Genomic DNA, 12,401 nt, shown 5'->3' with positions numbered 1-12,401 from the left:
CCACGGCTCCTCATTCCCGGGCTCTTAATCTCCACTCTCAAGCTGGACACCGGGGAAAGGGCGGTGGGGATGCTCCCAGGGAAGCAGGCCAACGGGAGCGAGGCAATTGTTTATTTCAGTGGCCGTGTTTTACAGTGCATTTTTATTCCTAAGCGCACGCTCGCGCTCCAGGTCTTTGCCCCGTTAGGTTAGGAAGTGTAAATCGACGCCAAGCCCTTCCCAGTGCACACAAAGAGACCAATCGTGCGCATGTGTCTAATCCCTCTGCTGCTGGAAAGACTGGAGCAATCAGGCGAGGCCCCGGTCTCCGACGTCCTCTCCCGAAGAAGCAGCGAGCGCTGGAGTGGAGTGACTTATGCCCGCGTGTTAGTTAACTATGACTAAAAGTGGCTCGTGGCTTTTCATCTTCCAGGGGAAATGCAGACCACGGCAGTTACCGGTGGATGCAAATGATTTATGGAAATGTTCCACTCGTAAAAACAAAACAATGAAGAACTCTGACCCCTTTATGTAGGAACGCGTGACATTTAGAAGTAGGCTATTCTCTTTTGTAAAGACATTTTAATCTAAAAATGATATCCGTTTGATAAGATTCAAGGAAAAAAGAGGGAGTATTAAATGTTGGTTGGGGACAATATATGGATTTTTGCTATAGGGAAGGGTATTTAATACATAGTTAGTAAGGATGTTTCTAATTAAGAAAAATACTGTATAATGATTGAAAATTTTCTAAGTGACTTCTTTATCAAGAGCCTATGTTTAATAAGAGTTCAAAAGATCGTGTTTATTTCTGCTTATTTTGGTGAGCAGTATTTTTCCATGTTCTCAGTTTAAATTTCTTAGCCCTATGGGAACATAACAATAGTAAGAGAGAAAGGAAACTACTTGATTGAGGGGAGAAAAATATCAAAACCTGAAGGATAAAGTAGCACGCCCCTCACCCTACCAAACGGGCGCCCCAAAGGTGATTGTGGTCCCATCATTAGCAAGAGTCTCCATCCAGAGCCCATATAACCCAACGGCAACTCTAACCTGGCTAAACAGCACACTATTCCTATCCATTCATTTATTTAGCAAGCATTTGTTTGGATATCCGCCATGCAGAGGGCCAGGTGCCAGGGCAGATATATCCAATCACATGGCAAGATTCCTTAGGCTGCCACTCAGAATGAGTTCAAATTCTGATACTTGCAGAAAACTTGCATAAACTCCCTATTAACTTGGTGTGATTCCCCTTCTCCAAATACGTGGAGCATGTGGTCCAGCCCACACATTTGTTACTATTTCGTATACTACATGGCTGTTATTTCTTTTCTTCATGTGAAGACTGTTTTAGATTTGCAGATACTTTAAATACGTTATTCCATTCAGTCCGCTTTGCAACCCAAAGATACTTGCTATTTAATAGATGAGGAAACTGAGGCTCAGAGATGTTCAATTTCAGAGGCACAATTTCAAGATAGGTTTTGTGTCCACAATAATTTCCCTGACCACTAACTTCCACCATCCTTTATATAATAATCGGTTTCCACAAATTGATTGTAAGCTGTTTGAAGTCAGGGATTAATTTTGTCTCAGCAACAATCTTAAGGATAAGGATAAGGTAAGGTTGGTAACTCTGGCTTTTAAAGATTATGGAATGATTATGCCTTTGTTCATATGCTTATGTAAGTCTTTATAATACCCTAATATGATGTAAATATTACCCTATGTTTGATTCTTATAGTGCTGATATAGCAATTTGTGTATGTGTGTGTATCTATGACAAAATACCCTCCCCCTCTTTTTATATTGTTTGTTTGAATCTTGAAAACACTAGGTTATGTAATGTAAATTTGTCATGTAAATTCTTCTAGGTCTGGGTTGGTTGCTTGTACTCTCATGGCATAATTTATTTTAGTCACCTAAGCCCCAAACTAGTAATGTGACTTTGATATTTGAGTACATTCTTCTTTTTGTTTTCAAGAATAATTTATGAGGTGCTGTATATATCCTACTGAATCACATCAAAGCAAACAAAATGTCTGACTATCCCACTGATTAGAGGAATCAAGTGTTGTCAGCCTGATCCATACTTTACAAAATTCTCCTCCAACCTCCCACCTAATCGTTTTTGCAGCAGCTGATGATCATTGTTTAGATACATTGTTTTATTATGGATTGCGACATTTTGATTTTCTAATTTGATTTTATTCCTGCATTTATAAGCTATTTTCTTACAAAACAAAACTTTCCTTTGCAAACTACAGGACTGCCCTGAAATAGATTCCTTGTAAGAAAGGCAGGGAATATGCTTGATTCTTAACCTTTATCAACCATTTTTCAGAAATATTGAATGGGTTCTAGCAAACACAAAAAGGAAAGTCTGATCCCTTTAAAATATCATCAAAGATAGAGTTTTGTATATGTGATGTATTTCAATCCATCACAGTCCTTATTCTTTATGCTGTTTGAATTGCTCCATCCTTGACCAAAAGGAACTGCTTCAATAGACATTTTTTGTGTTTCTATCACAAAAAACCCATGAACCTTAACAGCTTTGCTGTGATCACTCACAAGATATCCTGGGCTCATCTTGTACATTTCCAACTCAGGACCTGGAATCCATTATTTCTTCTGGGAACCTTTGTTCCTTTTAATGGGAAATTCATTTCCCATTAATCTGGTTACTAGGGTGTTATTTTTGCTACTGATTCTAAGCTTTTCAGTTGTCAAGAAATGAAACACTTCGTTTAGAAATATATTTTAAAAGAGAAAAATTCTCAGTTTTTACAAATATTTCCAATTCAAATTAATGTTGACAGATTCCATATCTAAGGATTGCTTCTTTTCTTTTGAGCTTTCATTATGTGAAATACTCACAAATTTCCAGAGTCAAACCTACCAAACAAGTTGCATTGAGAGATACAGCTTTGATTTGTCCTTTCCTTCTGCTTTCTACTTCTCTGTTTAGGAAACCATTTTTACTAGCTTTGGGTTCATGTTTCCATTGCTGCTTTTTGACTATATAAGACACATATGTGCTCCTATTTCTATTTTACTTACCAAAAAAATTGCATATTATTCACACTTTTATCACTATAGTACACAGTCTCTAAACCAGGATCCAAAGATCCCCAACTCTTGGTATGATGGCCCATGTATTCCTTCTTCTGAGTCTGGCTTGGATGTTTTTACTAACTTCTAGTGAATAGAATGGCAGACGTGATGGAGTGTCCTTCCTAGATTAGGTTATAAAAGACCGTGGCTTCTCTCTTGGGTGATCTTTGCTGGACTGCTCGCTCTGGGGGAAGCCAGCTGCCACACTATGAAGCAATCCTGTGGAGAGGCCCATGTATATCAGCCTGGAGGTAGATCTTCTGAGGCTTTCCAACAGCTGTGAGTACCCTCACACATGGATTCTCCTCAGTGAAGCCCTTAAAGATTCCACCCTGGCTGACACTTTGAGAGAGAGACCCAGAGTCTGAACCAGCCACCTAAATTGCTACTGGTTGTTTCTAAATAACAGAAGACACACTTGTTTCATCTGCTAATTTTGGGGATGACTTGTTATTGTTCTGCATAAATGGATAGCTAAAGTAGATTTTAGTGTGTGGAAGTAGGGTACTGCCTCAAACAAAAACTGTAAAATTGGGGAATGGCTTTGGAATCCATCAGTGGTCTTGAGAAGAATACTGGTGAAAGCATAAAGTAACTTGCACACACTGCCAAATTTTGAAGACTGAGGACACTGTGAGTGAGATCTGACAAAAACTGAGAAAAGTATTATTGGAAATTGGAGGAAGGAGCATTCTGGTTATGTATGTAGTGGAAGGAAACTTAGCAATACAGCTTCTTGCAACTATATAGAAACTAGAAAATGTACCTAATAAACTGTGTCATGAAGATAAGAATATTTCCAGGCAAAGTGTTGGTGGGGCAGCCTCTTTCTTCTTGCTATTTAGTAAAATGAGAAAGGAGAGAGATAAATTGAGGAATGGACCATTAAAAAAAAAGAAGCAAACAACTGATTTTTTTTTAATATTCTCAGCCTTTCCAAGCCACAACAGTGCCAAAAGTAAGAAATGGCTTCTGAACAAAGATCTAACCTTGGGGACTGAAAATTTGGTCTAAAGATACAGCCAAGGGTGTGACTGTAAAATATGTATTTTTTTTTTAAGATTTCAGAAAATTAATGATTTTACAGTCACATCCTTGGCTGTATCTTTAGACCAAATTTTTATGGCTGTGCTCTGGATGTGCGCTAATAGAATAAAGAGATTCACAAGAAACCCACAAAGCTCTTAAAAGAGTTATATATGCAGGAACATTAACAGACAAAGATCACCCAGAACGAGAGACACTTGGACTCCCAATATTCTGCTAGCAGGAAGCAGTTTGAGAGAAAAGCTCAGCAGAAAAACAATCAAACAAACAAAAAACTACCTTTCATGAAAAAGTAAATATGACTGATGACTCAGAGGGAGGGATTAAGAGCCTCGAAGGAAGAGTCGAGAATCATGGAGAAGTATTCCTTGACCTTGAGAACTAATCTAGGAACTTCCATCATTTTCCCATTTGGATTTCAGAATTGTTATGAGCCATGACTCTGTGTGCTTTCTTCTGCCTGCTTTTGAGAAGGAATGTGTACAGTGGTTGTACTGTGCTTGTCCCACCATTACATGTTGGAATTGCGGGAAGCAGATTTGTCTTTTTAGATTCAAAAGTTTACCGTTTGAGAATAAGATCCACATTTTAAAAATGGTGCCTAAGGTACCCCACTTAAAGCCCCACACAGACACCAGCACCTGTTTTATATGACAAAATTTGGTGCTTTGAGCTCATGGTCTAATGAGAGGAGAATCTGAGGGTTCTTGGGAGGGGTAAGCATATTTTGTATGAGAAGGACATGAATCATTGGAATCCAAAGGGCAGATTGTAGCAGCCAGCTTTGAAAATGGGTCACAAAGATCCCCACCTCCTTGTAATATTCTCTCCTTGAGCGTGGGCTGGATTTGTTGGATGAATTCTAGCACACACGGCAGAAGTGATGAGATGTCACCTTCCAGATTAGGTTATCAAAACAACATGGATGTCTCCTCTTGTTCTCTCACGGATCTCTCCTCGCTCTTTCATAGGCAAAATGAACAAACATACCCCTTCCTCAATGGTGCCATCTAAAAGTATTATCTAATCCATGTAAAAGCTCAAAATACTACAAATATAAAATACACGGCAGTCTTTTTCTTTTGCTAACTTTTAATGAATCAGGTTTTCCCTTATTTTAAGGATAAGTTTTGTTTATCAGGGGAGAGGCTGAGTTAGGATATCCCTGGCCTTCTTCTTCACTTGTACCATAAGGCAGTCAAAAGATGTAGCTTCTCAGGGCTTCCCTGGTGGCGCAGTGGTTGAGAGTCCGCCTGCCGATGCAGGGGACACGGGTTCGTGGCCCGGCCCGGGAAGATCCCACATGCCGTGGAGCAGCTGGGCCCGTGGGCCATGGCCGCTGGGCCTGCGCGTCCGGAGCCTGTGCTCCGCAACGGGAGAGGCCACAACAGTGAGATGCCCGCGTACCGCAAAAAAAAAAAAAAAAAAAAAAAAAAAAAAGATGTAGCTTCTCAACATATCCACCTTAAGACATTCTGTGATTTACCTACTAAATTGGTTCTGGCACCAATTCGATGTGAAGTCCGGTTGGGGGAGGGGAGGTCCTCACACCAGCTCGCAATACTCAGGACACCAGCTGGGTGTCCTACAACTCAACTCAGTTCTGACACTATCTACCCAGAGATACCATCAATATTCCACAGGTTAAGGAATCTGATTCCTACAAGACTGCCCCCCAACCATCTTCAGGTGTGAGATGGGTGGTAACCTGTACTTCTGACCAACTGGCTTATGCATCAGAGTTTTCCAAGGCCCCCTCCTCCAGTTTGATTGGATTCATTTGCTAGAGTGGCTCACAGAACTCAGAGAAGCATTTTACTTACTAGATTACTGGTTTATTATAAAAGGATGTAACTCAGGAACAGCCAGACAAAAGAGATACATAGGAGAAGACACGGGGACATCTCTGCAAGATCACACTGCTCTCCCAGCACCTCCACATGTTCACCAACCTAGAAGCTCTCCAAATCCCATCATTTGGGGTTTTTGTGGAGGCTCCATTACACAGGCATGATTGATTAAATCATTGACCATTAGTAACTGACTTAACCTCCAGCCCCTTTCCTCTCCCTAGGAGGTCAAGTGATGGGTCTGAAAATTCCAAACCTCCAATCACAGGGTTGGTTCTCCTGGCAACCAGCCCCCACCCTTAGATGACCTAGGGGCATTTCCAAGTCACCTGATTAACATGACAAAAGAAACTATGACCTTTCTCGCTACTTAGGAAATTCCAAGGGTTTCAGAATCTCTGCACTAGAACCAGGTAGAAGACCAAATATACATTTCTTGTTCTAAGTCAACAACATCACTCCTACTCAGGTCTCCTCCTTTCCTAATATTTGAACCTTCTTTCTTTCCATACTGTTAGAATTCCTCTCCTGGTTCACTTTTATTCTATTCCCAATAGTTTTTTTTTTTTTTTTTTTTTTTTTAGGCTCTGTCTTTCAAAGAGTACCAAGGCCCAAGTCACTTACTTCACTTATACCGTTACCTACATCCTCATATACTCCGTGAACTTTGGAACGTCTGAACCTCCAACTTTTTATCTATTGTTTCTTCAGTTGTTCTCAGATTGGTCTGCCTCACCCACTACTCTGAGTGGGGACCCTTGAAAGTGTGCTGTTTGGGTGCATTTGGGTTTTTTTTATTCTTAGATGCAAGATCCTTCTTTTCCTCTTGTTTCTCTTACACAACCACTCTTGTGTTGAGACTCTTGTTCCTGCTGGTGACGGGATGTACCCTCTCATTGTAGACTCTGTTGTCCATCTTGTCACCTAGTTAAGGAAACTGTGTATAGATTTTTTTCCCTTTCTATCCCGGTTGCCATCTTTCTTTACGTGAGAGGATTGGTACATTCAAATTATGTTCCTTGCCCACACCTTGTACCAATACCATGGTACAGACATCTACCTCTACCTTTATAAATCATTTATAATTGAAGATTTTTATATTCAAATTATGTTCCTTGCCCACACCAATACCATGGTACAGACATCTACCTCTACCTTTATAAATCATTTTTAATTGAAGATTTTTATATACAAATTTTAATCTATTTAGGTTTATTGGAGGGAGTGCTGATATGACTATATTTCTTCTAATGTTTAATTGTGCTTATTGAATTTGAATTGCCCCAATATTATATACTATAAAGGAATATACATCCCTTTCTGTTTTTGTACCTCCTATTCAACAGAACAGAATAGTCTATATATTATTTTATAACCATGAAATGTTATTGTGTCCTTATAATGTGTATTAACATCTGGCAGTGCATCTTCACCCCAATGCGTTATTTTCTTCTTTATCAAAATTTGTGATACTGAAGTGTTATTCTCCTACAAATTTTGCCACCAAATTTCTCACTAGACTTGCTTGGAATTTTGTAAAATTTTTCAGTGAAATTCGAGGGACTGTATATATTTAATACTGAATTTTCCCACTTAGAAACATGACTTTGCTTTTTCCTTCCACAAGTCATGTGCCTTGATAAAATTTTGCAGTTTTCTTTTATAAGTATTATATTTATGCATTTCAAGTTCATACTTTGGTGCTTTTTTTTGGCTGTCATAAATATTGTTGCCTTTATTAAACTGTATAACTGATCATTATATTAGATTATTAGAAATCCTCTTATAGACATATCACTGAAAGCTCTTATTATTTATAATTCATTCAAATTTATTCTCTTGCATTTCTTATTCAAATAAAAATAATTTTATGTCCTGTTCAATATTTTTACTATAATATTTTTCTTATTTTGTTGCAATGGATATAACTTCTGGAACAATATTAAAAGATAGAAGCTAAAGCAGTCACAAAAATGTTTTTGATGTAAATGAGAATTTGGGAAGGGATTATAATTCAGATGTTGACTGTTGATGGAGATAAAAGTAGTACTTCTCAATTCTTATGTTATGAAGTGTTCCTTACTCAAAAAAATTTATTAAATTTTACTAAATATGTCTTCATATCTATCAAGATCATAAAATATAACTTGTATTTCAAGTATGATAAGCTAAGTATATTAATATATTTATGAGTATTGACCCAATTTTGAATTTCTAAAATACAGCTTATTTGATCATATTTAATCATTTATTTAATAAAGTTCTCAATTTGATGGGGTAGTAACTTACCATTGATTAGTGTGATTAGTTTGTACTTTTGTGTAGCTATCCTGTGTGTCTTAAGAAAAAGATATAGAAAGTTTTGTTCCTCTTTGTGTGCTCAGAAACATTTTAAATATAATTATCTGCTCTATGGAAGTTTGACAGCATCTTTGGTCTCACATATTTGAAAAGTTAATTATTTTATCACTTTATATCGTTTCTGATTTTAATGGTCTCTCCAGATATGCTAAATCTTTATCTGATAATTTTAGTGATTTATATAATACATCACAAATATATTCATGATTTTAAATTAATATTTTGTGTTATGTGTACAGTTAAAAAATCTCTTTGATGTTTGTGTTTCTAGTCCCTTTCTTGTTTCTAATATTTTAAGTTCCTTTCTTTTGATTATGTTTTCTAGATGTAGGTCTATTTTTTTTTTCTGATTAATTACCTGTTATTTTTAGAGTAAGTTGCATTTTTTTGCATATCTTTAGCATAGAGCTGAAAAAGTATGCCAAAAGATTTTATAAATTCAAATACTGGTTTCCAGCTTACATCTTTATGTAGTCCCAGTCCCTATTCCTAGAGCCAACCATATTTTCAAAGTCTTACATTTAGTTATTTGAGGGTTACTCCAAATTAAGTGATAAGCTTATACTTCTGTTTCTTCATTTCTCAACTTTAGAATTTATCTGGTGTCGATTTTTTTCAAGGACAAATGAGTATCTGGCTCAGTTACACCACATGCCTAACACCTCTCCAAATGTAAGTACTTCTTTCACTCTTTTTAGTTCACTATTGCCTCATTATGTGTTATGGGCTGAATTGTCACACACACATACACACACACACACACACCCCGCACCGGCCAAATTCATATATTGAAGTCCTAACCCACCAGTGCCTCAGAATGTGATTGTATTTGGAGATAAAATCTTAAAAGAAATACTTAAGTTAAAATGATGTCATTAGGGTGGGTCCTAATCCAATATAGCTGGTGTCCTTGTAAGAAGAGGCAATTTGGACAGAGATGAGTTGAGGGAGGATGATGCGAGGGTGATGCAGCGATACGAGGAGAGGACAGCAATTTACAAGCCATGGAGAGAGGTCTCAGAAGGAAACAAGCCTGCCAACACCTTAATCTCGGATCTCTAGCACCCAGAATTGTGAGAAAATAAATTTCTGTTGTTTAAACCACCCAGTCTGTGGTACTTTGTTATTGCATCCTTAGCACGCTAATACACTGTTACTTTAAGTGTTTATAACTTTTATTGTAGTGGTCTTTACATATTTCTTTAAATTTATTTTTTGATATTTGACTTTTTAAAGCCAATGTAAGCAGTATTTTTTGAAATTTAATTTTCAATTTATTTTGTTTTTAGGATATAAAAATATAATTGCTTTTTTAAAATATTGACCTTGCTAGATTTATTTTTAGACATAGTGGTATATTTGGAAATTATTTTGAGCTTCTACATGTACAGTCATGCCATCTCTAAATAAAATAGTTTTACTTCTTCCTTTCTATTCTTGTGCCCTTCTTCCTTCCCCTCCTCCTCCTCCAATTCTTATTCTTTCTCTGGTTAAGGCCTGTTCAATAATGTTTAATAGAATTGATAATATTGAACATCCTTGACTGGTTGTTAACTTCAGGGAAATCTTTTTTTTTTTTTTTTTTTTTTTTTTGCGGTATGCGGGCCTCTCACTGCTGTGGCCTCCCCCGTTGCGGAGCACAGGCTCCGCACGCGCAGGCTCCGGACGCGCAGGCTCAGCGGCCATGGCTCACGGGCCCAGCCGCTCCGCGGCATATGGGATCCTCCCAGACCGGGGCACGAACCCGTATCCCCTGCATCGGCAGGCGGACTCTCAACCACTTGCGCCACCAGGGAGGCCCCAGGGAAATCTTTTAATATTACAATATTAACTATGATGTTAACGTCATAAGTAGTCTTTGTTAAGGAGACCCTTCCATTGTTGGTTTTCTGTTTGACTTTATCATGTAGAGATGTTGAATTTTATCAAACGGCAAATGTTTTTAGGAAGAGACAGTGTTTGAAACACTTGCAAATCTCGTCGGTTACACAGGCCCCATGTAGTTACAATAATTCCTCTTGGTTCTCAATTCCACAACCCTGGCCCATTGCTGGAAGCAAAGAAAAAAATCTTAGTTTCTAAGTGGACCTCTGTAGCCAAATGCCCCTAGGGAAGGAATGGCTTTCAATTTCTCTATTGCTTTAAACACTTGCCCATTGTGTTTTCAAAGATCTGGCAACAATGACATTTTGAGGGAGTTGCACGCTAGTTTTTAGAAGTTTTTGACTTTACCCTTTAAATCACACTGCATAACTTCATTTTTCCATTTCTTCATTTTTTGGCTCTCTCCTCTGAGACATTCCTTGCACTTGATCTTTCAGAGCGTAAACTCATTATCATCAGTAATTTTTGCCCTAAGTCACTTTCTAGATCTTTTATTGGGAAACATGTTTATATCTCTTGAAATTATTTTGCATGAGTTCAGAAAGTTGTCATTTGGATGTTCTCATGTGTTCTTTGCATTATTTTATCTGTATCCATCTCTCTTCTCCTACAATTGTGCTTCATGCGCTTTGTTTTGATTGCTTTGCCTCATCTCATTGACTTCTGGACCCTTCCACTCTTTTTGAATGACTCCTGTCTAGATGTTGGAGATTGATAACTGGAAAGACTCTTGCTTTGATAGAAAGCTAAGTGTTCTCTTCCGTGTGGGCTAGATAGGTAGAGTTAGGCTAAAACTGCAAAATATTTCAAAAACATGTTGGTATATATTATAATAACTAAAGGAGATAAACTGAAGCACTACCTTTTAATTTTCTTCTACTTCAGATACAGTTTATCTAACTTTTACTTTTTCCAGTTTCTACCCTTTCCACCTAAATTGGGCTTAAAACGTAAATTGGGATTAATTGGTTATTTGCAACATATTTCTTCTTTTTCAATGATATATTTAATATTTCATCAAATTTATGATCTGATTTATTATTTAAATATAAATAAAGTAAGTTCATTCTTTTCAAATCATATAAGAAAATATTTGTAAATCTCATTTCTAGTTCCCATTAAAACAAGTAAATAGGTTCAAGGTATTAAACGATGACTATTAAGCTTAATTTGGAATTTTAAAATCTCTGTTAATTAATTGGCATACTTATTAATATATAATTTGGATGTACCTACTTACAAGACATGTAATTCAAGAAAAATAAAATTATTGAGTCAGCTGGAGTTGCAGAGCTATCTTCTTAGTTTTTAGTTAGAGATGTTCAATTTCATAAAACCAGTAGCTTGTTTTCAACACTCCAGGAACTTTTATTTTAATCCAAAGATTTTTCCTTAATGGAATAATATATTAAAGTAGAGCAGATAAAAAGGAACCAGAATCTGGAAAAGTTATTTTTCAGTTAGGAAGTAGAATGCACACTGTTGACAAAATTAATCAATAGTCAATCTAAGGAAGAAATGGAAAATTTTATTTGATCCAAACTGAGGATTATAACCTGAGAGACAGTCTCTCAGAGATCTCTGAGAACTGTTCCAAAGAGGCAAGGAGGGAGGCCAGTATTTTTTTTTTTTTTTTTTTTTTGCGGTATGCGGGCCTCTCACTGTTGTGGCCTCTCCCGTTGCGGAGCACAGGCCCCGGACGCACAGGCTCAGCGGCCATGGCTCACGGGCCCAGCCGCTCCGCGGCATGTGGGATCCTCCCGGACCGGGGCACGAACCCATGTCCCCTGCATCGGCAGGCAGACTCTCAACCACTAAGCCACCAGGGAAGCCCGCCAGTGTATTTTTGATTTTGATGAAAGGCTACTGTGCAATCAAGCACACATCCCCGTAGAAGTTTACTGCTATTCGTGAGGAACAGATAGTTAATGGTTTTAGTGCTTTTCTAAGTAGAAGATGCAAGAAACTGGGTTCATAATATTTTCTCCTAAAAATATGTAACTATCTGAGGGCCAGTTCTTCCAGTTTTCCTAGATCACAAACTGCTTCATCCTGATCTTCACCCTGAAGATCAATTCTTTTCATGGCATACTGTCAGTCAGCAACTGCAGTAGCTAATGACTTGATTCTTGTAGAACCAGATGGTGGGCAAAACATTCT

This window comes from Mesoplodon densirostris, chromosome 15 (genome assembly GCF_025265405.1).
Source record: "Mesoplodon densirostris isolate mMesDen1 chromosome 15, mMesDen1 primary haplotype, whole genome shotgun sequence".
Lineage (NCBI taxonomy): Eukaryota > Metazoa > Chordata > Mammalia > Artiodactyla > Ziphiidae > Mesoplodon > Mesoplodon densirostris.
Note: the sequence above shows the minus strand (reverse complement) of the source record.